The 25157-nt window shown below is 41.2% G+C and overlaps 1 pseudogene; it reads left to right on the forward strand.

Annotated features, from left to right (window-relative positions):
- The first annotated feature begins 4836 nt into the window (after window positions 1–4836).
- On the forward strand, window positions 4837–23202 carry LOC145010617 (alpha-amylase 1 pseudogene; annotated as a pseudogene).
- The last annotated feature ends 1955 nt before the right edge of the window (window positions 23203–25157 follow it).

Consider the following 25157-nt stretch of genomic DNA (forward strand, 5'->3'; position numbering starts at 1 on the left):
ACTTTCCGCAAGTGCGGCCCTTCGGACCTCCCATCCTCGAATCAGCGGACTTGATCCGCTTGGCTGCCGGCTGAGACTGAGCCGGTCGCCGGTCCACCTACCGAGACTCGGCCTCCTCCCTGGCCTGGGTCTCCAACTCGATCTCGCGCTTCCTGGCATTCGCCTGAAGCTCAGTGAAAGTACGATAGATGGAGTTTGACACAAACTCCCGGATATCCCTCCTTAAAACGCCTAAATATCGGCTCATCCGTGACTGCTCTGTAGACACCAGCTCTGGGCAGAACATCGCCCTCTCGTGAAACTTCCGTGTGACCACCGCAACGGAATCAGTACCCTGCTTAAGGGTCAAGAACTCCTGAATCAATCGTTCCCTCTCCACTGGGGGAATGTACTCGTCCCTGAACATCTCAGTAAACCTCTCCCATGTCACCGCTGTAATCTCCGCCAGAGTGAAGTTCGCCGTCACGAACTTCCACCAATCCTTCGCTCCCAGACGGAGCTGGTTCAAGGCGAACCGTACCCTCAGGTGCTCCGGGCATGAGCAAGTGTAGAAGCACCCCTCAATGTCGGCGATCCACCTCATCGCAGCAATCGGATCCTGCGTCCCATCGAACTCAGGGGGTTTCGTGTTGCTGAATTCCCGAAACAGCAACGAATCGCCCCCTTGCGGCCTGGCAGCGGCCACAGCTGCGGTAGCGGCAGCGGCTGCAGCCTCAGTCAGTGCGGCGTACCGCTCCTCGAACGTCTCCATCAGTGTGGTCTTAATAGACCCAAACATCTCCGGGATCTCAGCCTGGATCGCTGCAGCTACCTCCTCCTGAATCATCTGACGAATATCCTCGTTGCTCACACTGCTCGAACTCGCCCCATGACGTGTGGTAACCATGATGTCTCTGAAATACAACATAAAATTATCAGAGACTCCATCAGGTACAATTGTACTCGATAACACAACCCTACTCAGTCTCCTATATCCAGTGATTCTTACTTGGGTCTTCCACCGACCCGGTGTCTTCGGTAGTACGGGCCCAATACTACCGACCACACCGTATCAGCATTCGTCCCAAATCTTCCTCCCCAAACCCCGAATGGTGAGTACTCTACTTCTGATATGCACTATCTACCTGCACGCTATTGAATATCTCATATAAGCAAACTCCCTAGACTAAGGCATCACAAAACAGGCCATTCTAGTCCTATCATGAATACCTAGTCTTCTAGCATGCATAACAATTCATAATTCAGTGCATAACGTAACATTGTAAGGTATTCTGGGGATCTTTACCGTTCGGGCGCTGGCTGATCGTACACACTGCTCCGTTCTTGTTTATCACTTTACCATTTATAAAAGTTTATGCCTTTATTATTTTTTTAAAAGATTTTTCCTCAAATCCTCGGTTTGAGTTCAGTTACACCCGAAGGTACACCCGAATCCCTCAAACCAAGGCTCTGATACCAATTGTAACAACACAAATTTTCAAACAAAATTTTCATTTAAAATAAAGTGATTTTATTCAATCAATTATAATTATTCCAAGTTTCATATCAAAATACAATAATAAAACCCCCAAGATCTCAAATAGCAACAGTGTGTACGTATCACGCCGGCGCCTTCCCACGGTCCTCGCTAGTACCTGAAACACATACATAACAACTGGTAAGCATAAATGCTTAGTGAGTTCCCCAGTATACGACTTACACACATACGCCTTTCCAGGCTTTGACCTTCCGGTGTACAACACAATGCCTTCCGGCCCGTAGCATAATCGCCTTCCGGCCCATAACATATTGCCTTCCGGCCCGTAACATATTGCCTTCCGGCCCGTAACATTTTGCCTTCTGGCCCATAAACATATACAACACATAATACATTTACTCTAAGACATATAGCACATATATTAGATGTCATACCTGACCTTTTTGTCACATAACATATTGCCTTCCGGCCCATATAAACATACATAGTACGTATAGCAACTAACTTTCCATTTATAGCATATATAACACATAACGTATACGACCTTCCGGTCACACAGTCAACCCTTCCGGGTACAGTATAGTGAGAAGACTCACCTCGTGGGTAATGAAACTAGCAACTCTTGAAATCACTCGCACTCGATCCGCCGATCTGCAGACTCCCTATAATACCATATACCCTTATTAATACTCTTATCATTCAAGACAACTGACCCTAAGAAATTACATTTAGGTCAACTCTGGTCAACGATCAACGGTCAACTTGACCGGACTCGGCGAGTGCAAAGGCGACTCGGCGAGTCTAGACGTCCTTCCCAACTTTCCCTGTTGTTCCCTTTCTACTCGTCGAGTATCCCTCTTGGCTCGACGAGATCCTCGTGGAAGAATCGCGGGGCCACCCCGACTCCACTCGCCGAGTCTGAAGAACAGCTCGACGAGTCCCAGTCAATCTTCAAGCTACTCGCCGAGTCTGTTCATTGGACTCGGCGAGTCCATGCCATGCAGTCGATCAAACTGCTTCCTGAAATACGTATGGTCCCGAAATACACAAGCATGGGACCTTCTGGACCTCTAAACATCCTAATACTGGGTTATAATCGTTTGGGTAACAAGATAATAATCCATCTAATCACAAAATGGGTTTCATAAACCCTAAATTCATGCACACATCAATATAGCAGAAAGATCCGAAATATTACCTGAATAACACCCTCTCTGTGTCCCCAAACCTCAGGACTCGATTCCCTTGCTGTTCCTTTGGTCAAAACCCTTCTCCTTCTTGCCCAACAATTACTTCAAGGTTCCAATAGCCTTCACTCTTGCTCTAGATGCCCACAGCCGCTTAGGGTTCTTCTCAATCGGCTAAAAGACGGACAATGACGGCATATCATGCGTTATATACGATCCAAAACCAAACGGCTAGGGTTTCTGCTGAACAGCGTAGACTCGCCGAGTCCATATCTGGACTCGTCGAGTCCAGTCGCGAACCCACGACCAAGTCTGTGGTCCTACTCGGCGAGTCTGGCTCCAACTCGCCGAGTCCCTTCCTAAGATGCCCCAAAAACAATATTATAGTAATACCTGAAATTCCGGGCTATTACACACATCTTCAGGATGGATTTGATCAATCAGCGAATGAGAGTTGTGGAGAGAGCTCTCTGGCAACAAAGGCATTGTAGCAGTTCACTAACCCAGTAGCTAGAGCCATATTTTCCTCCTTTTCACTTGCAAATTAGCTTTGGGAACCAATTCCGTGAGATTGAATTGAAACACCTGTGGAAGAACTAACAGTATAACCAACTTGAGATATGTTTTGAGGGATTTGAGTTTGTTGCATTTGAGGTATGTTGTATGGTATATTTTGATGGTTTGCATAAAGTTGAACTTGGGGAACATGAACTTGAGAATTTTGCTGGGTGGTGAAGCTTGAGAAAGCGGTGTTGTTGTTTTGAATTCCAAGATTAGCTATAGAGTACGAGTTGACATGGTTGATTTCTCTTTGTTTATCATCAAGATCGCAAGCTTTGATGATTTCCATTGTTTCGGATAAGCTTAATCGGTTCAGGTCTTTTGTCTTCTTAATCACTGAGACATTCATGTCCCATGATTTTGGAAGAGAATTTAGCAGCTTCTTGCTGATTTCGGACCTAGTAACCATCACACATGCGGAGCTCATTTAAGTGGTTAGTGTAATAAATCTTTGCAATTGATTTTCCAGTGTTTCTCCCAATACGTAATTGAACATGTTGAATTTTTGTTGGAGCATGTCTTGTTGGCTTTGCTTCATGTCTTCATTTCCTTCGTAGACTTCTATGAGTGCTTGCCACAATGCTTTTGCTGATGTATATTCACGAAATCCTTGTGCAATCTCAGGAGACAACGCCATGGTGAGTGTGGCGAGTGCCTTTTCTTGTTCTTCAACTCTTTCAAAGTCATCATCAGTGTAATTTTGCAATCTGTTTTTCAATCACCATGCCATCTTCTAGAGTAGATGTAATCCTAATTGGTCCTCTTAAAATACTTCTCGAAATTTTGAAATCTTTCATCCTGATGTATTTTTCAATTCGATATTTCCATTCAGGAAATCCTTCGGCTGATAGCAATCTGGGAATACGAGTAGTGGTTCCCATAATTGCATTCAAATCTTGATGAGCAATCATGCTTTGAGATTCCATTTTGACAAACTTTGAGTGATTGTTACCGTATACAAGGTATAACCGCACACAAGTTAACCACACACTTGACTTCAACCGTACACACAACAACAAAACAATTTTAACCAGACACACTAACACTTAACCGCACACAGTAACAACAAACAAATTTTAACCATACACACTCCCAACCGTACAAGTGTAACCACACACTCTTCAACAGAAAACACCAACCGTACACTTGTAACCGCACACTCCTCAACAACAAACACCAACCGTACACCAGTAACCGCACACTCTTCAAAGAATAGGCTCCACCGCACACACTATGTCAGCAATCCTTCAATAGTTAGCAACAAACCATCAATAGTTGGCAGCAAACCTTCAACAGTTGACCAGCAAACCTTCAACAGTTGAGCAGTAAACCCGATTTTCTCTGATTTTTGATGAAACTTGATTTCAAGCTTTTGTAAACTATTAAAAACAAGAATCAATAATAGTTCTTTGATAAAAATACTTCAAAACAGTGAAAATTTTCACCCTCACACTCCAAAACACTTTAATTGATACCAAATTGGCTCTGATACCAATTTGAAGTACCCAATTAATGGATCCAATTCAGTAATCCATGAAGTTAATTGCAATCAAAGTGAAATGTAGAAGGAGTAGAAGTAAGATCAAGCATACACACATCTATTACGAATAAATGTCAGGTACACCTTGAGAAAGTACAATCACTGCAGTGTTCAGCCAAAAAGTACAATCTGACACAACTCCCCTGCTATATATAGACTCCCCTAACAACGCACGAGTGTGCAGCCACACATGCTTGTGCGGCCGCACACACTTGTGAGGGTGCACACAAAAAGGTTTAATTAACTATACTGCAAAACAAACACTGTCACCTATACAAAATTGATGCCTAGCTCAAACCACAATATTATGTTCTTTCACATGGGGTCCTTTTATAGTGGTGTTACAAGTACGGTTACACCATGTAAACCCTAATTGACATGGCTTTTCATTTCCATGATCCATGGTAGGGGTGAGTAAACCCAAACCAAGAAACCGACTAAAATCGATGAAACCGAAACCGAAAAAACTGAAACCGAAGCAAAACCGACAATTAGGGTTTGAATTTTTCAAAAACCGAAAAATCGGGTTCGGTTTCGGTTTTTACCTAGCAACCGACCCATCCAACCCGAGAAACCGACCCATACTTAAAACCGACAAACCGACCCATCCAACCCGAGAAACCGACCCATACTTGATTGTTTTTTTGGTTTTAATAGACTATTTCGGGCTTTGGTTGTAACTTGTAATATACTATTTGTGGTAAGACTCATGTTTTTTGAAGTATTTAACTTAAATTTGGTGTGTTTTGAAGTATTTAACTTGTTGCTTCATTTATGGAAAATGGGTTAAAACCCAAAACCCATGGGTTTAAACCCAGAACCCGTGAATATATGGGTTGAACCCAAGAAACCGAAAAACTGCCCAAAACGACCTCAGAACCCGAGAAACCGAACCGACTAGAAACCGATCCTATTGGGTTCTAAAAACCAGAAACAGACCATTTTTCGGTTGGGTTGGGTTGGGTTTGGGTCCAAAACCGACCCAAACCGACCCATGCACAGCCTAATCCATGGGTTCACAACCTCCATGGATTATCCATGGCGCACCTTATGGGTCTTAGCCCAATTCAATAAACCATGGATGATTAGCCCACTACACAAGAATGAATGATTTACACAATCAACCCTATATATTTAATTAGTCTCCTTTTGATCACCAAATTAATTCTAACTTAAATCTTGATCAATACTAATTAAATAATATTATTAATATATTAGAACTTATAATATATTAATAAACCATAAGTGTTCTTCTCTCATTTTGTCTATCCAAGTGTTGCAATGCCATGCAACCCATATGGACCATGCCAACCGGGTCAAGTACATACCAGAAATAGTTATGAACTTAGACACCTAATCCAACAATCTCCCACTTGGATAAGTCTAATAACTATAACTGCAAGTATGACATCAGGAACCGATCAGCAATCGTAGCTCTTTCAAACTCTATCGGAACCGAGATGATGATGATATGCCATTTAAGATAAGTGATCATATAATTTTCTGCTCTCAAGGTATCAGCCAGAAAAATACATGGAACAATGTCGTACTTATTGTCCAACAGTTTGTTTCCCGATTTCCGATTTATTTGACATATTAATCGATCACATCAATTTAGTTCTGACTGGGCCCGATACGTAGGTCAAAACAAAATCATCGAGGGGCCCAGATATCGCTTCCAATCCAAGAAGGAACAGATAAACTTCGATTCATATGCTTGTTCTACTACTTGTTGAATCATACAGAAAGACACGTTTTATAACATCGAGTTACCAATGCGTTTTCGTACAATTAACGTATAACCAACTCATAGTCAACAATTCATATCTCTAGGTTTGAAGACTTATATGATATTACCGTCTCACGATCACTCGAGATAAAATCCATGAAGTGATGCAAGTGAGCGTGTTGAATCCAATACTCAAAAATTATGAGCACTCATGAAGTGTTGTAACAACTCTTGCCATGTCCAACGACTTAGACATCTACAAGCTAACCTCATGATAGTCTTGATTCATATCTACTTCCAACATATGACCGACTGTGGAGAATTTGAATAATATAATATACCATAACATAATTATTCTGGAAGTCAAAACATGCAAAATGAAATGATAGTAAACGATTGACAAAAGATAGCAACACTTTACTTATAAATAAATAACAACTTTTATTTATCATCAAATGTCAATTAGAATTCACAAATTTCAAAGCTATCTAACTTCTAAGACTAATATCATCCTTTAGCCCTATGCGCCTTGCATGCTGAAGATGCTTAACCCTACCCGGTCCCTTTGTGAGGGGATCTGTTGGGTTCTCATCCGATGATACCCTCTTTGCCATGAGGAGTCCTTCTTCTACTCTTTGTCTAATGAAATGGTATTTTCTGTTGATGTTTCTGGATCTTCCGTGATCCCTTGGTTCCTTGGCTAAGGCAACTGCACTTTCACTATCAGAGAAAATTTCCATAGGCTCGTTTATAGATGGTACTAATCCAAGGTCTCCAATAAAGGTCTTCAGTCATATTACCTCCTTTGTTGCCTCGCTTACTGCTATATACTCTGATTCGCAAGTTGAATCAGCCACTGTCTCCTGCTTGGAACTTTTCCAAGTAATTGATCCTCCGTTTAAGGTAAAGACCCAACCTGACTGAGATCGGAAATTATCCCTATCAGTCTAGAAGCTAGCATCACTATACCCTACTACTCTCAAGTCATCACTCCCACCGAGGGTAAGGACCAAGTCCTTAGTCCTCCGCAGGTACTTGAGAATGTTCTTTACCGCAGTCCAGTGAGCCTTCCCAGGGTTGCCCTGATGTCTGCAGCTCATGCTCATGGCAAAGGCTACATCAGGACGAGTACAAGTCATATCATACATGACCGATCCTATAGCGGAAGCATACGATACCCGACTAATTTCAGCTATATCAGCCTCTATACTCGGGTTGTGAGTCCTACTCAATCTGGCGATACTCTAGATCGGTAACTCTCCTTTCTTGGAATTCTGCGTGATGAACCTATTCAACACCTTGTCCAAGTAGGTACTCTGACTAAGTCCAATTAGTCTCTTACTCCTGTCTCTCAAAATCCTTATCCCTAGGATATACCACAACTTCTCCAAGGTCCTTCATAGCAAAACACTTCCCAAGCCAGGACTTCACCTCCTGTAGAGTTTGGATGTCATTTCCTATGAGTAGTATGCCATCCACATACAATACCAAAAAGTTGCCTATACTCCCACTAGCCTTTACATATACACAAGATTCATCTTCGCTTCTCGAAAAGCCAAACTCTTTGACTTTCTCATCGAAACAAAGATTCCATCTGCAAGGTGCTTGTTTCAATCCATAGATGGATTTCTCAAGCTTACACACTCTATTAGGGTACTATGTACTGACAAAAACCCTATGGCTGAATCATGTAAACATCCTTAGTCAACCTTCCATTAAGGAAAGCGGTTTTGACATCCATTTTCCATATTTCATAATCATGAAATGCAGATTTGGCTAACATAACCCTAATAGACTTAATCTATGCTACTGGTGAAAAGGTCTCATCATAATTAACTCCCGGAGTTTGAGAAAAGCCCTTTGCAACTAGTGGCGCCTTATAAGTGTGTACATTACCATCCATGTCGGTCTTCTTCTTGAAGATTTAATTGCATGCGACTGTCTTATGACTTGGTACATTGTCAACCAAATTCCAAACTTGATTGTCATACATGAAATGTATCGCACTATCCATAGCCTCTTTCCATTTAGCAGACTCAGGGCCTGCCATGGCTTCCGTGTAGCTGTTAGGTTCATCCAGACTGTCACACCCCAAAACCGATAACGGCGGAATACGTTTCGGGTGGATGACGTAGTGTACGGTATCATCACAATTGCATAATAGTAAAAGCAAGAAACATACAACCATTTCATTTACATAGTGAGTGTATTTACAAGTGTGTTTTGTAATGTTCAACAAACACTAAAAGTAAACAAAAATAAGAGATGGGTCTTGCATGCTCCATCTTCTCCAAAAATGCTGCAGTTGTACCTGTCTATCTTTGACCTGAAGATACAAGTTATTTTCAAAAGAATATCAGCATAAAGCTGGTGAATTCATAAGAGTTTAGTGTGAGTTCTTATATATAAAAAGCATTAGAATCGTTAGTATGAAAGCTGAAGTTTACAGTCATAAGTAGTAGTAAAACCTAGAAAATCCTATATTTTCCAGAAATGTATAGTAAGTGAAAACCTTTAAGAAATATGATATTTCCATCTTTGAAAACCATTTATCGTGGAAGTATAATAATGACTCACCATTAAGTAAATCAATATAGTAAGTTATACATGAAGTAAATAATAGCGGTGCAGCTACCTTTAGTATTAGGTACTTATTTACTTCGGGATATTAACTTTATCTTTTATTTAGTGTTTTAGTGCGGTTATAGTGTATTTCTTGTATGTTACCAATGGTGTGAGTAATAGCGGACCCCCATGACCTTCCCGGTCATGTATAGTGTAGTGGAGTAAAGGCATCCCTGGACCTGTGCGACTTGGACTGAAATTATCAGTCGGGATGTAATAGCATCTGCCCCGTATAGATCTATACATATAGTGTCGTCTTCCTATCGGAAAACTTAGGGCGTAGTGTGTAGCGAATAGAGTATCTCGTATTGGGTAAATGAGTTATCTTATGATTTGTACTTTCTCTTGTATTATAGTGGAGTAGTCTTTTGTATAACTTGTATTGTATTCTCTTATTAGTGTATAGTTTCATAATAGAGAGAATTATAGTAGTGTAGAGTAGTAATTAAAACAAGGGATAGAGACCTTAACTATTCCTACTATAGTTAACTTAGTGTGTGTGGTTCTAGTCAGGTTAGTGATTTAGGCATCTAATGAAATAAGAAGTACTCGTAATCCGTACTAATATACGAGATAGATAACTAAGAAATCAATGACAGTCGGACGGATAACCACTACCCTAAGCCCACTATCAAACATGAACATGAAATAAGGCGAGCTATCGGTCCTAAGTCCTTCAAGTCTTACTTATATAAATATATCAGTGTGGTTACATTTTTATAAGGAGATTTATTAAATAAAAGTATTGTACAAAAGAGACATTTAAAAACTTGTTTGTCTGTCCAAAATAGTTTTGAGAACAAATGATTGATTTATAACGCATAGTGATAAATCACATGTGATTTGAACTACAGGTAGTGAATCACATGTGATTAATTCTGTAACATGATTAGCTGCCTTGTATAACTTTTCATAAACATGTATATTCAACTTGTATCTCCCCTTAAAACATATAAAACAATTGAAAGGTTCATTAAAGGGATATGAACTCACCTGAATTCGTGTAAATTGGGTGAATCGGGTAAAAGTGTCGGTTGAGCGTTTTGTTCCAAATAATGACTTGTACACCTTTTAGGACCCTAATGTCATATAAAAATATGTGTTTTACAAGAAATTAATCATTTTATGCTTTCCGTTTAAGTATTGAGGCATTCTAGCATCAATTCAGGGTTTAAGGGCCTAGAAGGGGTTCCTGAGAGTGGTTTAAGGCTAAGAAAGATTTACGGGAGGGTCCATGAGCTCACTCCCTTGGAGTTTACGGCCCAAAGGCCACTCCTTGGGAGTTTACGGCCGTAAGCCCCCTAGGCTTGGCCGTAAACTCATGTGGTCTTCCAAAATGCAAGTTTAAGGCCTTATTTCACTTCCTTGATTTAATGGTATGTGTCTTGAACTAATATGGAGGGATTAAACCCTCATTTTGTGACATTTTGGGGAGTTTACGGCCAAGACTTGTGCTTGGGCTGTAAACTCCATTTAATCCCTCAAAATGGATGTTTAAATGGTATAACACACTCCCTTTCACCTTAGATAAATTCTAGAAGGCCTTAGATGGAGTTTTGGGACATTTTGGCATGAAAATTGGGGAGTTTATGGCCCAAGAATATCCTTGGTCATAAACTCTTCTTTTGGCATCAAAATGAGAAGTTTAATGGTACAACACACATCCTAGGGCCTTAGCTAAATTCCTTACATGCCTTAGATAAGTTTTGGGACTTGTTTGACATAAAATTTGGGTGTTTACGGCCCAAGCTTAGACTTGGCCGTAAACTCCACTTTTTGTCCTCAAATGGTGTTGTTTAATGCACTTAAACATTTCCTAGTGCCAAGACTAAATTACTAAACACCTTAGATGAGTTTTTGGGGCTTTTAACAAGGGTTTTTGGGGTTTTTGGGGTGTTTACGACCTAAGCATAAGCTTGGGCCGTAAACTCCTTTTTAGGCTTCAAACTCTTGTGTTTTAATGTCCAAACTCTCCTAGGTACATCCCTTAATTAGTACATAAACTTAAAGGAAGGAAAAATGAGGCTTTTGACAAGTTTTTAGGTGTTTACGGCCTAAGGGGCTTCTTAGGCCGTAAACTCCTTTTTGGTCCTTGTTTTCTATGATTTTTGGCCTCTAAATATAATGAAGTATGTTTAGAATAAGATAGGGAATGAGTCCTTACGTTTGGATGCCGAAATTTGCGGATTTGGGGTCGATTTTGGGTCTAGAGAGAGAAAGTAGTGAGAGAGAGTGAAGTGTGGTAAAAGAGTTCAATTGTAGTGTCCATTTGTTTATATATGTCTCGGGTATTGCACCCGATACACGGCTACCCGATGCTAAAGTTTAACGGGGTTAAAACTTTTTACCCGGGTGAAGTGGTTGAAAAAGTAATATAACTCTATTTAGTTAAATGGGGTTAACATTTACAAGTTATAAATACTTATGATAATATCGGCACATATAAATAACCAGATATTTGTTTATTGACAACTCCAAACATTACCGAAAATAACATATAGTGACGCATTCCGTTAGTGAAAATAGTGTTTGTAACGGCAATATATTTAGGGTTGTCACATCATCCCCCCGTTAGGGGAATTTCGTCCCGAAATTTAGAATTCATACAGATAAGAATTACAGTACTACTACTACAAGAAGAGATGGGGGTATTTGAGTTTCGTTTGGTCTTCGCGCTCCCAAGTGAATTTCGGTCCTCGTTTGGCGTTCCACCGAACATTCACAATTGGGATACGGCTTTGTTTCGTTCGTTTTACTTCCCGATCCATTATCTCCGCGGGCTCTTCCACAAAGTTGAGGCTCTCAATGACCTCAATCTCGTCAAGGGGAATTCCGAGTGTCTCGTCTGACAGGCATTTCTTCAAGTTCGAGACGTGGAAGGTAGGGTGTATGTTGCTTAGTTCGTGAGGTAGGCTGAGTTTATAAGCTACAAGGCCGATTTTGGCGAGAATCTCAAAAGGCCCTTTGTACCTTGTGTTCAGCTTTCCACGCTTTCCAAAGCGTATCGTGCCCTTCCAGGGTGAGACCTTCAACAGGACTCGATCTCCCACCTGGAATTCCAAGGGTTTTCTTCGTTTGTCGGCGTAGCTTTTCTGTCGATCCCTAGCGGCTTTCAGTCATTCACGTATCTGTACAATTTTCTCGGTCGTCTCTCAAATGATCTCCGGGCCAGTGAGAGAGCTGTCAGGAACTCTTCCTTTAGCTAGCTGAGTGTCACCCACTTCAGCCCATCACAGAGGGGATCTGCACTTACGGTCGTAGAGGGCTTCGAATGGGGCTGCCTTGATACTCGTATGGTAACTATTATTGTAAGAAAACTCCACAAGAGTTAAGTGTGTGTACCATGATTTGCCGAAGTCAATTACACAAGCTCGCAACATAACTTCTAAGGTTTGGATCGTCCTCTCACTCTGTCCGTCGGTCTGCGGATGGTAGGCTGTACTCATGTCCAGCCTCGTCCCTAGTGCCTTTTGCAACGATTGCCAAAACCTAGAGGTGAATCTACTATCTCTGTCTGAGATAATAGATATAGGGACGCCATGTAGTCGTACTATTTCTTTAATGTATGTTCTATTGAGTTTCTCCATCTTGTCCATTTCTTTGATGGGTAGGAAGTGTGCGGACTTGGTCAACCTGTCAACAATGACCCAAATGGTATCTAATCCACCCACTGTCTTGGGAAGTTTGGTTATAAAGTCCATTGTGATCCGCTCCCACTTCCATTCTGGTATCTCAGGTTGTTGGAGGAGTCCCGATGGCTTTTGATATTCGACCTTGACCTTCGCGCAAGTAAGGCACTTACTCACAAAGGTGGCGATCTCCACTTTCATGTTCGGCCACCAGTATAGATTTTTGAGATCTAGATACATCTTATCTGAACCTGGGTGGACGGACTAGCGAGAGTTATGTTCTTCTCTCATAACCAAATCTCTAAAACCTCCATGGCGTGGAGTCCAGATTCGGTCCATGAAGTAGTAGGCTCCGTCACCCTTAACCTCCAGATTTTTATCCATTCCTCGCAGGGATTCTCCCGTCACGTTCTCAGGCTTTAAGGCTTCAAGTTGAGCCTCTTTGATCTATGTGGATAGATGCGAATGGATAGTCATCATCAACGACTTGGCCTTTCGACCAGTATACTCCTTCCTACTTAGTGCGTCTGCTACTACGTTGGCTTTTCCCGGGTGATATCTAATTTCACAATCGTAATTGTTAAGTAGCTCGACCCATCGCTGCTGCCTCATGTTGAGTTCTTTTTGGTTCAGTATGTGTTGAAGGCTTTTATGATCAATGTACACCACACTCTTCGTCCTGTATAAGTAGTGTCCCCAGATTTTTAGTGCGAAGACAACCGCTCCTAACTCGAGGTCGTGAGTTGTGTAGTTCGCCTCATGGGTCTTTAGCTGCCCGAGGCATAGGCGATGACCTTACCTCGTTGCATCAAGACACAACCGAGCCCCTGATTGGATGCATCACAATATACAACAAAGTCTTCTGTCCCTTCGGGAAGGGATAATACTGGTGCAGTGCATAGGGCTCGCTTCAGGGTCTGGAATGCCTTCTCCTGTTTCTCTTCCCAGTCGAACAATACGCCTTTCTGTGTCAGCATAGTGAGAGGCTTCGCAATCCGAGAGAAGTTTTGAATGAATCTACGGTAGTAGCCAGCGAGGCGTAGAAATTGACGAATTTCCGTAGGCGTCTTCGGTGCTGACCAGTTCTTAATAGCTTTAATTTTGGAGGGATCCACGTGAATTACTTCTTCACTAACTACGTGACGTAAGAATTCAACTCTTCGGATCCAAAACTCGCACTTAGAGAACTTAGCATATAACTTTTTGGATCGCAACGTTTCCAGGACTTGTCGTAAATGATCCTTGTGTTCTTCCTCGCTCCGAGAGTAAACAAGGATATCGTCAATGAAGACAATGACGAACTGATCCAGATATGGACAACACACCCTATTCATCAAGTCCATGAATACTGCGGGGGCGTTAGTCAGTCCAAAGGGCATCACTATGAACTCAAAATGTCCGTAGCGGGTTCGGAAAGCTGTCTTCGGAACATCTTCCTCAAGTACCCGTAACTGATGATACCCAGATCTAAGATCAATCTTGGAGAAGTAACTTGCTCCTTGTAGTTGGTCGAATAGATCATCGATACGAGGGAGAGGGTATCAATTTTTAACTGTGAGTTTATTGAGTTCCCTATAATCGATGCACATCCGAAACGATCCATCCTTCTTCTTCACGAACAAGACCAGAGCTCCCCAAGGTGAGAAGCTTGGTCTTATAAAGCCCTTGTTGAGCAGTTCGTTGAGTTGACCGGATAGTTCTTGCATTTCGGTGGGCGCTAGACGATAGGGCGACTTAGCTACGGGGGTAGATCCTGGAACTAGGTCGATTCTGAACTCAACCTGACGTTTGGGAGGTAGGCCGGGAAGATCCTCCGGGAAGACATCAGGGAAATCGCATACTTCGGGAATGTCTTTTGGATGTTTTGATTTCTGGTTAGTGTCGACGACGTGAGCAAGATAGGCGCGATATTCCTTGCGTAAGTATTTCTGAGCCTGAATACTGGAGATGATACGAAGACTCGTACTCGGCTTATCTCCATATATCAATAGGGTTTCGTGATTCGGAAGGTTCAGGCGAATGGCTTTGTCGGAACATAGGATATCTGCGCGATGGAGACTCAACCAATCCATACCAACAATGACATCGAAATTTTTGATTGAGACTAAGATCGATTGGAAATGAGTGATCGTTTAACATGAGAGTGCAACCTATGTAGATTTCGCTAGAGCTTTCTGTTTTCCCATTAGCCATTTCTACGACGAATGTTTCTTTTAGTGGTCGAGGGGTTTGTTTGAGTAAGTGTTTAAAGTTATGATTTACGAAGCTTCTTTCTGCACCACTATCAAATAAGAAACAGGCATAGGAGTTGTTGAGAAGAAACGTACCCGTGACTACCGTGGGATCTGCTACCACTTCATTGTAACCGATAGCGAGTAGCCTTCCAGTTCCCCCCAGCATTTGTGGTCTTTGGACAGTTTCTCTTAAAATGACCCGCTTCTCCGCAGCCATAACAAGTTGGGGTCACTGCCGTACCAGGAACCTGTGTGATAGGTTTGGGAGGGGCCTTACAAAATCGGACAGTATGGCCCTTTCGACCGCAGTTAGAACACTGCAGTTCACAGCAGGGGCCGTTGTGGTGGAAAGGGCACTTGGGAAACTTGGGCAAGTTTCCACTGTAGGCTTTGAGCGGAGTTGGGGCTGCTGGAGTGGCCGGGGTGGTGGCAGCATGGACCGTCACAATTTGCTGGTCCTTTGAGGAGGTCTGAGTTTTCTTGCCCTTCTTCTTATCCCATCTCTTCCTCTTTCTATCAGATGAAGCGGGTTGTGCATTAGTTGTTGTGGTTACTGTTGCTGGAGTTGAGGAGATTTCGTGGTTGATCAGACTCTGGGCCAATTCCTTGGCGCTGTCAAAAGTGGTAGGGCGTGAGGCTAGAACATTTCCTCGATACGGGGGCACTAAACCCCAGATGTATCGTTCAATCTTCTTGCTTTCAGAGGGGATCATATTGGGACACATAGCCGCCAAGTCGCAAAACCTGGCCATATAAGTCGTTATGTCAGTCCCCTTCATCTTGAGGTTCTAGAGTTCTTCCTCAAGTTTCTGAACTTCGCCCCTAGGGCAGTACTCTCCTTTCATGAGGTCTTTTAGAGTGTCCCAGCCCATGGCATTGGCTATGACCAAGGAGAGTGAACTGACATGGCCGTTCCACCATGTCAAGGCCCTGTTAGTGAGGGTAGCAGTAGCGAATTTGATTTTGCTCTCCTCGGGGCAAGAGCACATCTCAAACACAGCTTCGGTTCTTTCGAACCATTGGGATAATGCCAGTATTCCTCCGGTACCGTCGAAGAAGGTAGGTTTACAGTTCATGAAATCCTTATAAGTGCATCCCTGCATCCTTTGATGGACTTCACCGAACCTGGAGTTACCACCGCTCGCGTCCCCAGAGTTCATTTGGGCCATGGCTGCTGTCACGGCCGCGGTCACCGCTGTTTGGAACAGCATCGGGTCGATTTGCGGAGGAGGAGGTGGTGGAGGAGGGGTTTGGGCTGCTGGTCTTACTCTGCTTGGACGCTTTCATGGAGGCATCCTTCACTGGAAGATCATAGAAATGATAGCAATAGTAAGAGCCTATTGCGAATATGAATAGAGTGTTTCATGGATTAAATCAACATAATCCAAGATCAGAATGAGAGTTATAGCAATAGAGAAATCAACTGCCAATATACTGGTATTAATGATGCAACACAAGTTCATAAAAATTGACCTAGCAGTAGGTCTTACATCATACCATAGAGAAAATGTTGGCAATTTAGAGGTTTAACTAGAGTACTTTCAAGCTAGGAATGTTTACAGATGATAGACCTACGGAACATAGAGAGAAAAGGCTAATCCTTAAAACAAAAGATTGAGGTAACTAGACATTTTCTAATGGCGACGGTTACTTGCTGGGCGAATCCTCAGATCCGCTAGCTGACGCATAATTTCTTGAAGTTGTCGATCATGAGTCCTTTGGCGTATATGGAGTTCCCTAACTTCGGCTCGGGATGCAGCCAGTTGATGCTACAGAGCCTTGTTGGTCCTCCTTGTCCTGTCCATGGCTTCTTCGAGTTGGCGGATGCGAACCGTGTTGAGATTCGAGTTGGCATCCACTTCTACAACTCGACCTATAGCAACTTAACCCTGCTCGACATTCCTGGCAATCCTTCGGATCATGATGGGCAGAACCCGATCTGCTGATCCTCCTTCGTTTGTGTTGTAGAAGCTTCGGTGTCCATTGTATGGCATGGGCTGACCCTGTTCCTCGCTCCATCTGTGCAAGGATATGGCCCACATAGGAGTGGGACCCTGAAATGTCGGACGGGGGTTGGGGTTCGGAGCTCCAGGAGGTAGGTTATTAACTTCTGGCTCAGAGTCGGAGTTATCCGGAAAGCCTTCTGCTCGGTGGTCATCCAGCGGGATTGGATGATCGTCGTCCGACTCTTCGTTGAGCCATCCTCCATTGCCCTGGTTTGGGTAGTACGGGTCGCCAGGGGGGTGACCCTAACTCTAAAGCCACAACCAAACAAGGAACAGGAAGTAAAGCAAAGATCATAAATTCTAAGTCTATAACGCCCTAGTCACATGTAACCGGAAGGTATCCATTTAGCAACTATTGCTCCATCAGTAACGACCCTTTTTAGTTCTCCTAGATGTATGTTTTTAGAGGTACAGAATACTCCTATAGTATTCTAATGCTAACGTTATTGTGGTAGTGTTGGTAAGTTTTAGACTTGTTGTAACACCACAACCAAGCTTAGGCACATGCTAGTTACTCCCAGGAAAACGTAGTTGATCAGGCTACATCCCCTAAATCTGACTATATGTCTCTAAGCCCAATTGTGCTATCTAACAATCTTAATACTTTTGTTTTGTTCTAGGATGATACTGACTTCTGCGTTTTATAGTGATGTGTGTATATACATATATATACTTAGTTAAATCCTTCAGATACTTAACAGTATATATTCTTGGTCAGAGTGTTTTAGTCCCGAAGTGTTTATAGTTTGTATATCTTTTATAGGTTGATATACTTGATTCACTATAAACAATGCTCTGATACCAATCTGTCACACCACAAAACCGATAACGGCGGAATACGTTTCGGGGTGGATGACGTAGTGTACGGTATCATCATAATTGCATAATAGTAAAAGCAAGAAACATACAACCATTTCATTTACATAGTGAGTATATTTACAAGTGTGTTTCGTAATGTTCAACAAACACCAAAAGTAAAAAAAAATAAGAGATGGGTCATGCATGCTCCATCTTCTCCAAAAATGTTGCAGTTGTACCTATCTATCTTTGATCTGAAGATACAAGTTACTTTGAAAAGAATATCAGCATAAAGCTGGTGAGTTCATAAGAGTTTAGTGTGAGTTCTTATATATAAAAAGCATTAGAATCATTAGTATGAAAGCTGAAGTTTACAGTCATAAGTAGTAGTAAAACCTAGAAAATCCTATATTTTCCAGAAATGTATAGTAAGTGAAAACCTTTAAGAAATATGATATTTCCATCTTTGAAAACCATTTATCATGGAAGTATAATAGTGACTCACCATTAAGTAAAGCAATATAGTAAGTTATACTTGAAGTAAATAATAGCGGTGCAGCTACCTTTAGTATTAGGTACTTATTTACTTCGGGATATTAACTTTATCTTTTGTTTAGTGTTTTAGTGCGGTTATAGTGTATTTCTTGTATGTTACCAATGGTGTGAGTAATAGCGGACCCCCATGACCTTCCCGGTCATGTATAGTGTAGTGGAGTAAAGGCATCCCTGGACCTGTGCGGCTTGGACTGAAATTATCAGTCGGGATGTAATAGCGTCTGCCCCGTATAGATCTATACATATAGTGTCGTCTTCCTATCAGAAAACTTAGGGCGTAGTGTGTAGCGAATAGAGTATCACGTAGTGGGTAAATGAGTTATCTTATGATTTGTACTTTCTCTTGTATTATAGTGGAGTAGTCCTTTGTATAACTTGTATTGTATTCTCTTATTAGTGTATAGTTTCATAATAGAGAGAATTATAGTAGTGTAGAGTAGTAATTAAAACAAGGGATAGAGACCTTAACTATTCCTATTATAGTTAACTTAGTGTGTGTGGTTCTAGTCAGGTTAGTGATTTAGGCATCTAATGAAATAAGAAGTACTCGTAATCCGTACTAATATACGAGATAGATAACTAAGAAATCAATGACAGTCGGACGGATAACCACTACCCTAAGCCCACTATCAAACATGAACATGAAATAAGGCGAGCTATCGGTCCTAAGTCCTTCAAGTCTTACTTATATATATATATATATATATATATATCAGTGTGGTTACATTTTTATAAGGAGATTTATTAAATAAAAGTATTATACAAAAGAGACATTTAAAAACTTGTTTGTCTGTCCAAAATAGTTTTGAAAACAAATGATTGATTTATAAGGCATAGTGATAAATCACATGTGATTTGAACTACAGGTAGTGAATCACATGTGATTAATTTTGTAACATCATTAGCTGCCTTGTATAACTTTTCATAAACATGTATATTCAACTTGTATCTCCCCCCTAAAACATATAAAACAATTGAAAGGTTCATTAAAGGGATATGAACTCACCTGAATTCGTGTAAATCGGGTGAATCGCGTAAATCGGGTAAAAGTGTCGGTTGAGCGTTTCGTTCCAAATAATGACTTGTACACCTTTTAGGACCCTAATGTCATATGAAAATATGTGTTTTACAAGAAATTAATCATTTTGTGCTTTCCGTTTAAGTATTGAGGCATTCTAGCATCAATTCGGGGTTTTAGGGCCTATAAGGGGTTCCCAGGAGTGGTTTAAGGCTAAGAAAGATTTACGGGAGGGTCCATGAGCTCACTCCCTCAGTGTTTACGGCCCAACGGCCACTCGTTGGGAGTTTACGGCTTTAAGCCCCCTAGGCTTGGCCGTAAACTCATGTGGTCTTCCAAAATGCAAGTTTAAGGCCTTATTTCACTTCCTTGATTTAATGGTATGTGTGTTGAACTAATATGGAGGGATTAAACCCTCATTTTGTGACATTTTGGGGAGTTTACGGCCAAGACTTATGCTTGGGCTGTAAACTCCATTTAATCCCTCAAAATGGATGTTTAAATGGTACAACACACTCCCTTTCACCTTAGATAAATTCTAGAAGGCCTTAGATGGAGTTTTGGGACATTTTGGCATGAAAATTGGGGAGTTTACGGCCCAAGAATATCCTTGGCCGTAAACTCTTCTTTTGGCCTCAATATGAGAAGTTTAATGGTACAACACACATCCTAGGGCCTTAGCTAAATTCCTTACATGCCTTAGATAAGTTTTGGGTATTGTTTGACATAAAATTTGGGTGTTTATGGCCCAAGCTTAGACTTGGCCGTAAACTCCACTTTTGTCCTCAAATGGTGTTGTTTAATGCACTTAAACATTTCCTAGTTCCAAGACTAAATTACTAAACACCTTAGATGAGTTTTTGGGGTTTTTGGGGTGTTTACGGCCTAAGCATAAGCTTGGGCTGTAAACTCCTTTTTAGGCTTCAAACTCTTGTGTTTTAATGTCCAAACTCTCCTAGGTACATCCCTTAATTAGTACATAAATTTAAAGGAAGGAAATATGAGGCTTTTGACAAGTTTTTAGGTGTTTTACGGCCTAAGGGGCTTCTTAGGCCGTAAACTCCTTTTTGGTCCTTGTTTTCTATGATTTTTGGCCTCTAAATACAATGAAGTATGTTTAGAATAAGATAGGGAATGAGTCCTTACGTTTGGATGCTGGAATTTGCGGAATTGGGGTCGATTCCGGGTCTAGAGAGAGAAAGTAGTGAGAGAGAGTGAAGGTGTGGTAAAAGAGTTCAATTGTAGTGTCCATTTGTTTACATATGTCTCGGGTATTGCACCCGATACACGGCTACCCGATGCTAAAGTTTAACGGGGTTCAAACTTTTTACCCGGGTGAAGTGGTTGAAAAAGTAATATAACTCTATTTAGTTAAATGGGGTTAACATTTACAAGTTATAAATACTTATGATAATATCGGAACATATAAATAACCAGATATTTGTTTATTGACGACTCCAAACATTACCGAAAATAACATATAGTGACGCATTCCGTTAGTGAAAATAGGGTTTGTAACGGCAATATATTTGGGGTTGTCACACAGACTTACCAGTGTGCTATCATTAATAAGTGTATCACCTTTCACATTAATATGAAAACCATAGTAATGCTTAGGTTCATTCCTAACTCTTGTGGAACACGTTAGAGGTACAGACTCATCAATTGGATCAACAGGAGTTTCTTTCTCAGGTTGATTTCTAGGGTTTGAGGTTCCTTTACCACTTGACTCTTTATATTTCTTCAAGGTCAATTTGCCTCCTACTGTTTCATTGGCTTATGAACTCTTTCTCTCTCTCTCTCTCTCTCTCTCTCTCTCTCTCTCTCAAGACTCCCCTCCTTGCTATAAAGACCACATTATCCATGGGTCTGTAGAAGAGGTAACCAAAGGATTTATGTGGGTAGCCGATGAAAACACACCTATCACTTTGAGGATCGAGCTTATTGTGAGTCTCGAGCCTCACGAAATCCTCGCAAAACTAAATCTTGATGTGGTCTAGGTTGGGAACTTTTCGAGTCCACATCTCGTGAGGTGTTTTGGCAACCTTCTTTATAGAGACTAGATTAAGGATATGGGCGGCAGTCTCTAAGGCATACCCCCAGAATGAGATTGGCAGCGAAGCTCGACTCATAATTGAACGAACCATGTCCAACAAGGTTCGATTACGCCTCTCAGCTACACCATTAAGCTGCGGTGTTCTTGGAGGTGTCAATTGTGAGACAATTCCATATTCCTTAAGATAATCAAGGAACTCTGTACTAAGATACTCACCACCTCGATCGGATCGAAGCATCTTAATGTTCCTGCCTAACTGATTCTCCACTTCCTTTTTAAACTCCTTTAACTTTTCAAAGGATTCTGACTTATGGTTGATTAAGTAGATATATCCATATCTACTATAATCATCAGTAAAAGTCACATAGAAGTGGTTAGCATCCCTTGTGGTGGTTCTGAAGGGTCCATACACATCTGTGTGTACAAGATCCAACAAACCTTCACCCCTAGAACAAGAACCAGTGAGGGGTGATTTTTTCATACTTCCAATTAAACAAGATTCACAACTATCATCCGACTTTAGGTCAAATGACTCCAAGACTCCATCCTTTTGGATTTGGTCTATGCGTTTCTTTCTTACATGTCCAAGACGATAATGCCATAGTGATGCTTTATCCAAACTTTTTGAAGAATCAATACACAACACATTATTTCATGGGTTATCTACAACCGACACAGTTTTGTATACACCATCACAAGGTAATGCTTTAAAATATAGAACATTATTAAAGAAAGCATTAATACAACCACATTCATTATCAAACGAAAAGGTAAAACCTTATTTGTATAAACCATGAAAGGAAATAATATTTCTCGCCATTTCAGATGAGTAACAACATTTATTCAAATCTAATGTTAAACCACAACTTAGCAACAAAGAATAAACTCCAACTTGGTGACAGGTGAAGCTTTCCTATTCCCCATGATTAAGTTTATCTTCCCATGCTCCACATTCTCACTTTTTCTTAGTCCCTGCAAATAAGAACATATGTGAATACCACAACCTGTATCAAGGACCCAAGAATTAGAATAAGGTGAGTTATTAGACAATATAGTGTAAATACCTACATGGTTGGATTTTACTTTCCCATCCTTAACAACTTGCCGGTACTTTGGTCAGTTTCACTTCCAGTGCGACTTTTCATGGCAATAGAAGCGTTCAGCCTATTTTGGGTCAGAAGAAGGAGTGACTAAACCTCTTTTGGTTCCACTCGGAGAGGAGCCATCAAGGGAGTTTCCCTTGGTACCCTTCGAAGGGGTTTTCCTCTTCTTCCTTCTACTTTTCCCTTGGTACCCTATGAAGGGGTTTTCCTCTTCTTCACATGCTTTCTGGCACGTTTATATGATCTGAATGCATCAAAATATGATCTGAATGCATCAAAATATTACACATTCATGGTTTTGAATTTATTGCTATTGCAGGATATTTGCCAGGACGTTTAAATGATGTGAATGCATCAAAATATGGGAATGAAGAACAACTGAAATCTTTGATCAAAGCTTTAAACAACAAGGGAATCCAAGCCATTGCAGACATAGTTCTAAATCACAGAATAGGGGAAAAGCAAGATGGAAGCGGGAAATACTATATCTTCGAGGGTGGAACTCCATATAAATGCCTTGATTGGGGACCTTCCTTGATTTTCAAAGACGACGACTATTGCGTTGGCAATGGAAATCTCGACACAGGAGGTCCCATTACAGGTTCCCCAGACATCGATCACGTAAACCCTGTAGTCCAACAAGAGTTATCTGATTGGATGAACTGGATGAAGATTGGGGTTTGATGGGTGGCAATTTGATTAAGTAAAAGGGTATTCCTCGAGTTTCACCAAGATCTAGATGCCAACACCTCTCCCGATTTTGGAGTTAGAGAGCCATGGAGCTTGTTGGCTCATGGGTGAGATGGAAAACCTGATTACAATCAAGATAACCATAAAAATGAACTTATGAAGTGGGTAGAAGAAGGTAATACAACAAAATTGGAATTGAAAGAAAGGGGGGGGGGGGAGAGAACGAACTAAGGTTACCTGAAAACGATATTTCAGGCGATCCAGAAGCTAGGGCCGACGCTGCTAACAGTGGTGGAGCAAGACGCGAACCACAACGGGCCATTTTTTCTTGGGCGATTTCTTGAATCGTTGCATTATTATTCGATGATATTTGATTCATTAGAAGCAAGAATGGCAGTCGTCTTTCATTGGAAGTCGATGGCGGTGGGAGACACTCAGAAGCGTCGAAGAAGCAGCAGATGGCGGAAGGTGCAATGGATGTTTGAGAATCGAGAGAGAAGAAAGACAGAAAGGGGGTTTTCGGCAAGGATGAGCTAGGATTTTCAGCCGGTGGAAACAAAGCGGGTTTTTTAAATTTTTTGGATTTCATTTCCCCCTCGGATGAAACGCGTGTTTCATTAAAATTTATAAAGTGACAAGGTTATACGACACATATTTAAGTTAAGGTGCCCTCTGTGTTTTTTATTTTATTTTTTATTAGACACTAATTTTAGGGCACGCAAAAATGCGTGCCCTCTATGCTTCATATTTTGGAAAACTGACATCAACTTTTAGGGCACGCTCAAATGCGTGTTCTCTATCAGCGTGTGCCATTGATTGCGCGTCGTAAAAGACTATTTTTATACTAGTGGGACTCATCGATTCCCCTCATGGACTCGGCAAGTTCACTCAGCATAATGCATAAATCTTGAGTTTTTTCAACAATTTTCATCAAGTATCAAGAAAAAAACCCTAGTCTCTGATATCACTGAAGGGTTTTGAGCATTCTAACACTCCTAAGGTGTACATGCAACCCTAGAAACCCTGGATCAATGTTTTACTAAGATACATGCAAATTTGATTTTCCAAGGTTTTTAACCTATCTAGCATGGCATGGGGAACTTTGAATCATAAAAGCTAGTAGGAGAACATACCTTTCTTGTTGCTTGGATTCTTTGAGAACTTTGTGAGCCTAGCACCTCAAGTGTGATGCCACAAGTGTTTCACACAACACCACAACACTTAGAATAACTTTGAGAGAAGTTCACTATCACTAAAAACTCGGCTAGCTCTCTTGTTCTACACATAGTTCCGATTTTGGTAGCCCATTGGGTCCTTTTATAATGGTGTCACAAGTAGGGTTACACCATGTAAACCCTAATTGACATGGCTTTTCATTTCCATGATCCATGGGTTCATAACCTCCATGGATTAGCCATGGAGCACCTTATGGGTCTTAGCCCAATTCAATAAACCATGGATCATTATCCCACTATACAAGAATGGATGATTTACAAAATTAACACCATATAGTTAATTAGTCTCCTTTTGATCACCAAATTAATTCTAAATTAATTCTCGATCAATACTAATTAAATAATATTATTAATATATTAGAACTTATAATATATTAATAAACCATAAGTGTTCTTCTCTCATTTTATCTATCCAAGTGTTGCAATGCCATGAAACCCAAATGGACCATGCCAACCGGGTCAAGTAGATACCATAAATAGTTATGAACTTAGACACCTAATCCAACAGAAGGGTCCTCAAGCAATGGACACAAAGGAAAGACCAGTTTTGATGCTCCTCCTGCCTCTGATCCAAAGCAAGCTACTTGCTTTTACTGCCATGATAAGGGGAAATGGAAACGAAGCTGCCCCAAATACTTGTAAGACATAAAGGATGGCAAGGTGAAGCCAACCTCGGTAGGTATTTACATTATCTTATCCAAAAACTCATCATGT

The sequence above is a fragment of the Lactuca saligna genome, chromosome 8 (genome assembly GCF_052625555.1).
Source record: "Lactuca saligna cultivar CGN05327 chromosome 8, ASM5262555v1, whole genome shotgun sequence".
NCBI classification, from domain to species: Eukaryota; Viridiplantae; Streptophyta; class Magnoliopsida; order Asterales; family Asteraceae; genus Lactuca; species Lactuca saligna.